Source organism: Gasterosteus aculeatus, unplaced genomic scaffold, assembly GCF_964276395.1.
Source record: "Gasterosteus aculeatus unplaced genomic scaffold, fGasAcu3.hap1.1 HAP1_SCAFFOLD_51, whole genome shotgun sequence".
In the NCBI taxonomy this organism is placed as follows: Eukaryota; Metazoa; Chordata; class Actinopteri; order Perciformes; family Gasterosteidae; genus Gasterosteus; species Gasterosteus aculeatus.
Genome location: NW_027554906.1, coordinates 60001 through 72500, shown reverse-complemented (window position 1 = coordinate 72500; position 12500 = coordinate 60001).

Here is a 12500-nt window from a genome sequence, read left to right as displayed (position 1 = left end):
CCTGGTAAAGAGATCCGGGTTCTGGCGTCTTTTTCCGGGTTCGATTCGGCCGTTGTGGGCCTCTGGAGGTGTTTGGGTCCGAGTTCCGGGCTCTGGGGGTGTCTGGCAAAGAGATCCGGGTTCTGGCGTCTTTTTCCGGGTCCAATTCGGCCGTTGTGGGCCTCTGGAGGTGTTTGTGGAGCTCATCCGGGCTCTGGGGGTGTCTGGTAAAGAGATCCGGGTTCTGGCGTCTTTTTCCGGGTCCAATTCGGCCGTTGTGGGCCTCTGGAGGTGTTTGGGTCCGAGTTCCGGGCTCTGGGGGTGTCTGGTAAAGAGATCCGGGTTCTGGCGTCTTTTTCCGGGTCCAATTCGGCCGTTGTGGGCCTCTGGAGGTGTTTGGGTCCGTGTTCCGGGCTCTGGGGGTGTCTGGTAAAGAGATCCGGGTTCTGGCGTCTTTTTCCGGACTTAATTCGGCCGTTGTGGGCCTCTGGAGGTGTTTGGGTCCGAGTTCCGGGCTCTGGGGGTGTCTGGTAAAGAGATCCGGGTTCTGGCGTCTTTTTCCGGGTCCAATTCGGCCGTTGTGGGCCTCTGGAGGTGTTTGGGTCCGAGTTCCGGGCTCTGGGGGTGTCTGGTAAAGAGATCCGGGTTTTGGCGTCTTTTTCCGGGTCCAATTCGGCCGTTGTGGGCCTCTGGAGGTGTTTGGGTACGAGTTCCGGGCTCTGGGGGTGTCTGGTAAAGAGATCCGGGTTCTGGCGTCTTTTTCCGGGTCCAATTCGGCCGTTGTGGGCCTCTGGAGGTGTTTGGGTCCGAGTTCCGGGCTCTGGGGGTGTCTGGTAAAGAGATCCGGGTTCTGGTGTCTTTTTCCTGGCTTAATTCGGCCGTTGTGGGCCCCTGGAGGTGTTTGCGGACCTCCGCGGGTGAAATAATGGAAAAAAAAAAAAGTTAAAGTTTCCAGTCGGGACTATGTGGAGCGAAAAAAACCCGGACTTTTTTGGCTCCGTCAGAAACTAAGTAAAAGTCGGAATATGTGAAGGAAAGCCCAGAAAATGCCTGGGCTTTTTTAGATCGCTTCGATAAATTTTTTTTTAGCTCACATCACTGGGCCACCAGGTCGCAGATTTCAGAAACCTGGTTTTCGGAAACAGAGATCTCCAGGACAGGGCCCCGAGCTTCGGGGGGAGCGTTCCCCAGCTGGACCTAAGCATAGTGGGCCAGGCCCCGGGCGGAAAGACGCTCCTGGAGCCGAGATACAGGGGTGGCCCCCCGCGCGACTTACCCGATTTCGGAGCACTATTTTCGGACAGTGATGGCAGAGCAGTGGGTGTACCGCATGGAGGAAAATAACAGCTCCAGAGAGCGGCAGAGACCAGACCAAGTCCCAGAACGGCACACTATTCCCGGACAGTGATGGCAGACCAGCAGGTGTACCGCATGGATGAATAAAGAGCTCCAGAGAGCGGCAGAACCCAGACCAAGTCCCAGAACGACACACTATTCCCGGACAGTGATGGCAGAACAGCAGGTGTACCCCATGGATGAATAAAGAGTTCCAGAGAGCGGCAGAACCCAGACCAAGTCCCAGAACGACACACTATTCCCGGACAGTGATGGCAGACCAGCAGGTGCAGTGGATGGATGAATAAAGACCTCCAGAGAGCGGCAGAGACCAGACCAAGTCCCAGAACGACACACTATTCCCGGACAGTGATGGCAGACCAGCAGGTGTACATGATGGATGAATAAAGAGCTCCAGAGAGCGGCAGAGACCAGACCAAGTCCCAGAACGACACACTATTCCCGGACAGTGATGGCAGAACGGCAGGTGCAGTGGATGGATGAATACAGAGTTCCAGAGAGCGGCAGAGACCAGACCAAGTCCCAGAACGACACACTATTCCCGGACAGTGATGGCAGAACAGCAGGTGTACCGCATGGATGAATAAAGAGTTCCAGAGAGCGGCAGAGACCAGACCAAGTCCCAGAACGACACACTATTCCCGGACAGTGATGGCAGAACGGCAGGTGTACCGCATGGATGAATAAAGAGTTCCAGAGAGCGTGATATCCCTGACCATGACCCAGAACGACACACTATTCCCGGACAGTGATGGCAGAAAGGCAGGTGTACCGCATGGATGAATAAAGAGTTCCAGAGAGCGGCAGAGACCAGACCAAGTCCCAGAACGACACACTATTCCCGGACAGTGATGGCAGACCAGCAGGTGTACCGCATGGATGAATAAAGAGTTCCAGAGAGCGTGATATCCCAGACCATGACCCAGAACGGCACACTGTTCCCGGACAGTGATGGCAGAACAGCAGGTGTACCGCATGGATGAATAAAGAGCTCCAGAGAGCGGCAGAGACCAGACCAAGTCCCAGAACGACACACTATTCCCGGACAGTGATGGCAGAACAGCAGGTGCAGTGGATGGATGAATAAAGAGCTCCAGAGAGCGGCAGAGACCAGACCAAGTCCCAGAACGACACACTATTCCCGGACAGTGATGGCAGAACAGCAGGTGTACCGCATGGATGAATAAAGAGCTCCAGAGAGCGGCAGAGACCAGACCATGACCCAGAACGGCACACTATTCCCGGACAGTGATGGCAGAACAGCAGGTGTACCGCATGGATGAATAAAGAGCTCCAGAGAGCGGCAGAGACCAGACCAAGTCCCAGAACGACACACTATTCCCGGACAGTGATGGCAGAAGAGCAGGTGTACCGCATGGATGAATACAGAGCTCCAGAGAGCGGCAGAGACCAGACCAAGTCCCAGAACGGCACACTGTTCCCGGACAGTGATGGCAGAACGGCAGGTGTACCGCATGGATGAATAAAGAGTTCCAGAGAGCGTGATATCCCAGACCATGACCCAGAACGACACACTATTCCCGGACAGTGATGGCAGACCAGCAGGTGTACCCCATGGATGAATAAAGAGTTCCAGAGAGCGGCAGAACCCAGACCATGACCCAGAACGGCACACTGTTCCCGGACAGTGATGGCAGAAGAGCAGGTGTACCGCATGGATGAATACAGAGCTCCAGAGAGCGGCAGAGACCAGACCAAGTCCCAGAACGGTACACTATTCCCGGACAGTGATGGCAGAACAGCAGGTGTACCGCATGGATGAATAAAGAGCTCCAGAGAGCGGCAGAGACCAGACCAAGTCCCAGAACGACACACTATTCCCGGACAGTGATGGCAGAACGGCAGGTGCAGTGGATGGATGAATACAGAGTTCCAGAGAGCGGCAGAGACCAGACCAAGTCCCAGAACGACACACTATTCCCGGACAGTGATGGCAGAACGGCAGGTGTACCGCATGGATGAATAAAGAGTTCCAGAGAGCGGCAGAGACCAGACCATGACCCAGAACGACACACTATTCCCGGACAGTGATGGCAGAACAGCAGGTGTACCGCATGGATGAATAAAGAGTTCCAGAGAGCGTGATATCCCAGACCATGACCCAGAACGACACACTATTCCCGGACAGTGATGGCAGAACAGCAGGTGTACCGCATGGATGAATAAAGAGTTCCAGAGAGCGTGATATCCCAGACCATGACCCAGAACGACACACTATTCCCGGACAGTGATGGCAGAACAGCAGGTGTACCGCATGGATGAATAAAGAGTTCCAGAGAGCGTGATATCCCAGACCATGACCCAGAACGACACACTATTCCCGGACAGTGATGGCAGAACAGCAGGTGTACCGCATGGATGAATACACAGTTCCAGAGAGCGGGAGATCCCGGCCGATGTCCGATGACGAAGCACTGTATGGGACACTTTGAAGGAAGGGTCGGTCTCCTGGATGAAAAGAACTTTAATTTTCTGACTTAAAATACGGAGTTAAAGTTTCCAGTCGGGACGATAAGGAGGGCAAAAAAACCCGGACTTTTTTGGCTCCGTCAGAAACTAAGTAAAAGTCGGACTATGTGAAGGAAAGCTCAGAAAATGCCTGGAGAATTTTGAGCGGACCGGAAAAAAAAAGTTCCAGCCGACATCACTGGGCCACCAGGTCGCAGATTCCTGAAACCCGGTTTTTAGAAACATAGGCCTCCAGTCGTGAAGACCGGCGTTTGTGCGGTTCGGATCCGACTCAGACCTCAGTATTTTCGGACACCCTCGGACAGTGGCGGGGGTGGAAGAACCGGAGCCTCATGCAGAACTGGCTGTCGGGGAGCAAGCGGACGCTACCCCGGCAGGAGGCATCATTCCGGGCACTGTGGCTGATCGGTAGCTTTCGTGGATGGATGACTGAGCGAACGAACGAGATGACGGCGGTGCGTCCTGGCTGATGTCCCAGTACGGGGCACTATTCTCGGATGCTGATGGCAGAACAGCAGGTGCAGTGGACGGATGAACACACAGTTCCATAGAGCGGCAGAACCCAGACCATGTCCCAGAACGGGACACTATTCTCGGATGCTGATGTCAGAACAGCAGGTGTAACGCATGGATGAATACAGAGTTCCAGAGAGCGGCAGAGACCAGACCATGTCCCAGAACGGGACACTATTCTCGGATGCTGATGTCAGAACAGCAGGTGTAACGCATGGATGAATACAGAGTTCCAGAGAGCGGCAGAGACCAGACCATGTCCCAGAACGGGACACTATTCTCGGATGCTGATGTCAGAACAGCAGGTGTAACGCATGGATGAATACAGAGTTCCAGAGAGCGGCAGAGACCAGACCATGTCCCTGTACGGGACACTATTCTCGGATGCTGATGTCAGAACAGCAGGTGTAACGCATGGATGAATACAGAGTTCCAGAGAGCGGCAGAGACCAGACCATGTCCCAGAACGGCGCACTATTCTCGGATGCTGATGTCAGAACAGCAGGTGCAGCGGACGGACTAATACACAGTTCCAGAGAGCGGTATTTCACGACAGATATCCGATGATGAAGCGCTATTGTCGGACACTGATGGCAGAACAGCAGGTGCACTGGATGAAGGAAATTAACAGAACATAGTTCCAGAGAGCGGGATATCCCAGACCAAGTCCCAGAACGGCGCGCTATTGTCGGACACTGATGGCAGAACAGCAGGTGCACTGGATGAAGAAAATAAACAGAACATAGTTCCAGAGAGCGTGATATCCCAGACCAAGTCCCAGAACGGCGCGCTATTGTCGGACACTGATGGCAGAACAGCAGGTGCACTGGATGAAGGAAATAAACAGAACATAGTTCCAGAGAGTGTGATATCCCAGACCAAGTCCCAGAACGGCCCACTATTCCCGGACACTCATCTACTTAAAATCTCCCTGATTACCTGCCAGAACAGAGCAGATCCAGAGAGCGGTATTTCACGGCAGATATCCGATGATGAAGCGCTATTGTCGGACACTGATGGCAGAACAGCAGTTGCACTGGATGAAGGAAATGAACAGAACATAGTTCCAGAGAGGGGGATATGCCAGACCATGTCCCAGTACGGGACACTATTCTCGGATGCTGATGTCAGAACAGCAGGTGCAGTGGATGAAGGAAATAAACAGAACATAGTTCCAGAGAGCGGGATATGCCAGACCATGTCCCAGTACGGGACACTATTCTCGGATGCTGATGTCAGAACAGCAGGTGCAGTGGATGGATGAAATAAACAGTTCCAGAGAGCGTGAGATCCCGGCTGATATCCGATGAAGAAGCACTGTTCACGGACACTGATGGCTGAACAGCAGGTGCAGCGGATGGATGAATACACAGTTCCAGACAGTGGGAGATCCCTGACCATGTCCCAGTACGGGACACTATTCTCGGATGCTGATGTCAGAACAGCAGGTGCAGTGGATGAAGGAAATAATCAGAACATAGTTCCAGAGAGCGGGAGATCCCAGACCATGTCCCAGTACGGGACACTATTCTCGGATGCTGATGTCAGAACAGCAGGTGCAGTGGATGAAGGAAATAATCAGAACATAGTTCCAGAGAGCGGGATATCCCAGACCATGTCCCAGTACGGGACACTATTCTCGGATGCTGATGTCAGAACAGCAGGTGCAGTGGATGAAGGAAATAATCAGAACATAGTTCCAGAGAGCGGGATATCCCAGACCATGTCCCAGTACGGGACACTATTCTCGGATGCTGATGTCAGAACAGCAGGTGCAGTGGATGAAGGAAATAATCAGAACATAGTTCCAGAGAGCGGGATATCCCAGACCATGTCCCAGTACGGGACACTATTCTCGGATGCTGATGTCAGAACAGCAGGTGCAGTGGATGGATGAATTAAACAGTTCCAGAGAGCGTGAGATCCCGGCTGATATCCGATGAAGAATCACTGTTCACGGACACTGATGGCAGAACAGCAGGTGTACCGCATGGATGAATACAGAGTTCCAGAGAGCGGCAGAACCCAGACCATGTCCCAGTACGGGACACTATTCTCGGATGCTGATGTCAGAACAGCAGGTGCAGTGGATGGATGAAATAAACAGTTCCAGAGAGCGTGAGATCCCGGCCGATGTCCGATGACGAAGCACTGTATGGGACACTTTGAAGGAAGGGTCGGTCTCCTGGATGAAAAAGACTTTAATTTTCTGACTTAAAAAAAAAGTTAAAGTTTCCAGTCGGGACGATAAGGAGGGCAAAAAAACCCGGACTTTTTTGGCTCCGTCAGAAACTAAGTAAAAGTCGGAATATGTGGCGCAAAGCCCTAAAATCCCCTGGAGAATTTTGAGCGGACCGGAAAAAAAAAGTTCCAGCTGACATCACTGGGCCACCAGGTCGCAGATTTCAGAAACCTGGTTTTCGGAAACACAGGGCTCCAGGGCTGAGACCCGGGCTTCGTGGGGAGCGTTCCCCAGCTGGGCCTAAGCATCTTCGGACAACTTTGGGCGGAAAAGCGGGTTCGGGAACCGGGATACGGGGCGGGTTACGCGGCGTGACCTGCCCGAGTGCAGTGCACTATTCCCGGACACTCATCTACTTAAAATCTCCCTGATTACCTGCCAGAACAGAGCAGATCCAGAGAGCGGTATTTCACGGCAGCTATCCGATGATGAAGCGCTGTTGTCGGACACTGATGGCAGAACAGCAGGTGCGGTGGATGAAATAAACAGTTCCAGAGAGCGGTATTTCACGGCAGTTATCCGATGATGAAGCGCTGTTGTCGGACACTGATGGCAGAACAGCAGGTGCGGTGGATGAAATAAACAGTTCCAGAGAGCGTGAGATCCCGGCTGATATCCGATGAAGAAGCGCTATTGTCGGACACTGATGGCAGAACAGCAGGTGCAGTGGATGGATGAATTAAACAGTTCCAGAGAGCGTGAGATCCCGGCTGATATCCGATGAAGAAGCACTGTTCTCGGACACTGATGGCAGAACGGCAGGTGCACTGGATGGATGAAATAAACAGTTCCAGAGAGCGTGAGATCCCGGCTGATATCCGATGAAGAAGCACTGTTCTCGGACACTGATGGCAGAACGGCAGGTGCACTGGATGGATGAATACACAGTTCCAGACAGCGGGAGATCCCTGACCATGTCCCAGTACGGGACACTATTCTCGGATGCTGATGTCAGAACAGCAGGTGCAGTGGATGAAGGAAATAAACAGAACACAGTTCCATGGAGCGGGAGATCCCTGACCATGTCCCAGTACGGGACACTATTCTCGGATGCTGATGTCAGAACAGCAGGTGCAGTGGATGAAGGAAATAAACAGAACACAGTTCCATGGAGCGGGAGATCCCAGACCATGTCCCAGTACGGGCCACTATTCTCGGATGCTGATGTCAGAACAGCAGGTGCGGTGGATGGATGAAATAAACAGTTCCAGAGAGCGTGAGATCCCGGCTGATATCCGATGAAGAAGCGCTGTTGTCGGACACTGATGGCAGAACAGCAGGTGCGGTGGATGGATGAAAGAAACAGTTCCAGAGAGCGGTATCTCACGGCAGTTATCCGATGATGAAGCGCTATTGTCGGACACTGATGGCAGAACAGCAGGTGCAGTGGATGGATGAAGTAAACAGTTCCATAGAGCAGGAGATCCCAGACCATGTCCCATAACGGCACACTATTCTCGGATGCTGATGTCAGAACAGCAGGTGTAACGCATGGATGAATACAGAGTTCCAGAGAGCGGGATATGCCAGACCATGTCCCAGTACGGGACACTATTCTCGGATGCTGATGTCAGAACAGCAGGTGCAGTGGATGGATGAAATAAACAGTTCCATAGAGCGGTATTTCCCGACAGATATCCGACGACGAAGGACCATTTGGGACGCTTTGCAGGAAGGGTCGGTCTCCTGGATGAAAAGAACTTTAATTTTCTGACTTAAAATACGGAGTTAAAGTTTCCAGTCGGGACGATAAGGAGGGCAAAAAAACCCGGACTTTTTTGGCTCCGTCAGAAACTAAGTAAAAGTCGGACTATGTGAAGGAAAGCTCAGAAAATGCCTGGAGAATTTTGAGCGGACCGGAAAAAAAAAGTTCCAGCCGACATCACTGGGCCACCAGGTCGCAGATTCCTGAAACCCGGTTTTTAGAAACATAGGCCTCCAGTCGTGAAGACCGGCGTTTGTGCGGTTCGGATCCGACTCAGACCTCAGTATTTTCGGACACCCTCGGACAGTGGCGGGGGTGGAAGAACCGGAGCCTCATGCAGAACTGGCTGTCGGGGAGCAAGCGGACGCTACCCCGGCAGGAGGCATCATTCCGGGCACTGTGGCTGATCGGTAGCTTTCGTGGATGGATGACTGAGCGAACGAACGAGATGACGGCGGTGCGTCCTGGCTGATGTCCCAGTACGGGGCACTATTCTCGGATGCTGATGGCAGAACAGCAGGTGCAGTGGACGGATGAACACACAGTTCCATAGAGCGGCAGAACCCAGACCATGTCCCAGAACGGGACACTATTCTCGGATGCTGATGTCAGAACAGCAGGTGTAACGCATGGATGAATACAGAGTTCCAGAGAGCGGCAGAGACCAGACCATGTCCCAGAACGGGACACTATTCTCGGATGCTGATGTCAGAACAGCAGGTGTAACGCATGGATGAATACAGAGTTCCAGAGAGCGGCAGAGACCAGACCATGTCCCAGAACGGGACACTATTCTCGGATGCTGATGTCAGAACAGCAGGTGTAACGCATGGATGAATACAGAGTTCCAGAGAGCGGCAGAGACCAGACCATGTCCCTGTACGGGACACTATTCTCGGATGCTGATGTCAGAACAGCAGGTGTAACGCATGGATGAATACAGAGTTCCAGAGAGCGGCAGAGACCAGACCATGTCCCAGAACGGCGCACTATTCTCGGATGCTGATGTCAGAACAGCAGGTGCAGCGGACGGACTAATACACAGTTCCAGAGAGCGGTATTTCACGACAGATATCCGATGATGAAGCGCTATTGTCGGACACTGATGGCAGAACAGCAGGTGCACTGGATGAAGGAAATTAACAGAACATAGTTCCAGAGAGCGGGATATCCCAGACCAAGTCCCAGAACGGCGCGCTATTGTCGGACACTGATGGCAGAACAGCAGGTGCACTGGATGAAGAAAATAAACAGAACATAGTTCCAGAGAGCGTGATATCCCAGACCAAGTCCCAGAACGGCGCGCTATTGTCGGACACTGATGGCAGAACAGCAGGTGCACTGGATGAAGGAAATAAACAGAACATAGTTCCAGAGAGTGTGATATCCCAGACCAAGTCCCAGAACGGCCCACTATTCCCGGACACTCATCTACTTAAAATCTCCCTGATTACCTGCCAGAACAGAGCAGATCCAGAGAGCGGTATTTCACGGCAGATATCCGATGATGAAGCGCTATTGTCGGACACTGATGGCAGAACAGCAGTTGCACTGGATGAAGGAAATGAACAGAACATAGTTCCAGAGAGGGGGATATGCCAGACCATGTCCCAGTACGGGACACTATTCTCGGATGCTGATGTCAGAACAGCAGGTGCAGTGGATGAAGGAAATAAACAGAACATAGTTCCAGAGAGCGGGATATGCCAGACCATGTCCCAGTACGGGACACTATTCTCGGATGCTGATGTCAGAACAGCAGGTGCAGTGGATGGATGAAATAAACAGTTCCAGAGAGCGTGAGATCCCGGCTGATATCCGATGAAGAAGCACTGTTCACGGACACTGATGGCTGAACAGCAGGTGCAGCGGATGGATGAATACACAGTTCCAGACAGTGGGAGATCCCTGACCATGTCCCAGTACGGGACACTATTCTCGGATGCTGATGTCAGAACAGCAGGTGCAGTGGATGAAGGAAATAATCAGAACATAGTTCCAGAGAGCGGGAGATCCCAGACCATGTCCCAGTACGGGACACTATTCTCGGATGCTGATGTCAGAACAGCAGGTGCAGTGGATGAAGGAAATAATCAGAACATAGTTCCAGAGAGCGGGATATCCCAGACCATGTCCCAGTACGGGACACTATTCTCGGATGCTGATGTCAGAACAGCAGGTGCAGTGGATGAAGGAAATAATCAGAACATAGTTCCAGAGAGCGGGATATCCCAGACCATGTCCCAGTACGGGACACTATTCTCGGATGCTGATGTCAGAACAGCAGGTGCAGTGGATGAAGGAAATAATCAGAACATAGTTCCAGAGAGCGGGATATCCCAGACCATGTCCCAGTACGGGACACTATTCTCGGATGCTGATGTCAGAACAGCAGGTGCAGTGGATGGATGAATTAAACAGTTCCAGAGAGCGTGAGATCCCGGCTGATATCCGATGAAGAATCACTGTTCACGGACACTGATGGCAGAACAGCAGGTGTACCGCATGGATGAATACAGAGTTCCAGAGAGCGGCAGAACCCAGACCATGTCCCAGTACGGGACACTATTCTCGGATGCTGATGTCAGAACAGCAGGTGCAGTGGATGGATGAAATAAACAGTTCCAGAGAGCGTGAGATCCCGGCCGATGTCCGATGACGAAGCACTGTATGGGACACTTTGAAGGAAGGGTCGGTCTCCTGGATGAAAAAGACTTTAATTTTCTGACTTAAAAAAAAAGTTAAAGTTTCCAGTCGGGACGATAAGGAGGGCAAAAAAACCCGGACTTTTTTGGCTCCGTCAGAAACTAAGTAAAAGTCGGAATATGTGGCGCAAAGCCCTAAAATCCCCTGGAGAATTTTGAGCGGACCGGAAAAAAAAAGTTCCAGCTGACATCACTGGGCCACCAGGTCGCAGATTTCAGAAACCTGGTTTTCGGAAACACAGGGCTCCAGGGCTGAGACCCGGGCTTCGTGGGGAGCGTTCCCCAGCTGGGCCTAAGCATCTTCGGACAACTTTGGGCGGAAAAGCGGGTTCGGGAACCGGGATACGGGGCGGGTTACGCGGCGTGACCTGCCCGAGTGCAGTGCACTATTCCCGGACACTCATCTACTTAAAATCTCCCTGATTACCTGCCAGAACAGAGCAGATCCAGAGAGCGGTATTTCACGGCAGCTATCCGATGATGAAGCGCTGTTGTCGGACACTGATGGCAGAACAGCAGGTGCGGTGGATGAAATAAACAGTTCCAGAGAGCGGTATTTCACGGCAGTTATCCGATGATGAAGCGCTGTTGTCGGACACTGATGGCAGAACAGCAGGTGCGGTGGATGAAATAAACAGTTCCAGAGAGCGTGAGATCCCGGCTGATATCCGATGAAGAAGCGCTATTGTCGGACACTGATGGCAGAACAGCAGGTGCAGTGGATGGATGAATTAAACAGTTCCAGAGAGCGTGAGATCCCGGCTGATATCCGATGAAGAAGCACTGTTCTCGGACACTGATGGCAGAACGGCAGGTGCACTGGATGGATGAAATAAACAGTTCCAGAGAGCGTGAGATCCCGGCTGATATCCGATGAAGAAGCACTGTTCTCGGACACTGATGGCAGAACGGCAGGTGCACTGGATGGATGAATACACAGTTCCAGACAGCGGGAGATCCCTGACCATGTCCCAGTACGGGACACTATTCTCGGATGCTGATGTCAGAACAGCAGGTGCAGTGGATGAAGGAAATAAACAGAACACAGTTCCATGGAGCGGGAGATCCCTGACCATGTCCCAGTACGGGACACTATTCTCGGATGCTGATGTCAGAACAGCAGGTGCAGTGGATGAAGGAAATAAACAGAACACAGTTCCATGGAGCGGGAGATCCCAGACCATGTCCCAGTACGGGCCACTATTCTCGGATGCTGATGTCAGAACAGCAGGTGCGGTGGATGGATGAAATAAACAGTTCCAGAGAGCGTGAGATCCCGGCTGATATCCGATGAAGAAGCGCTGTTGTCGGACACTGATGGCAGAACAGCAGGTGCGGTGGATGGATGAAAGAAACAGTTCCAGAGAGCGGTATCTCACGGCAGTTATCCGATGATGAAGCGCTATTGTCGGACACTGATGGCAGAACAGCAGGTGCAGTGGATGGATGAAGTAAACAGTTCCATAGAGCAGGAGATCCCAGACCATGTCCCATAACGGCACACTATTCT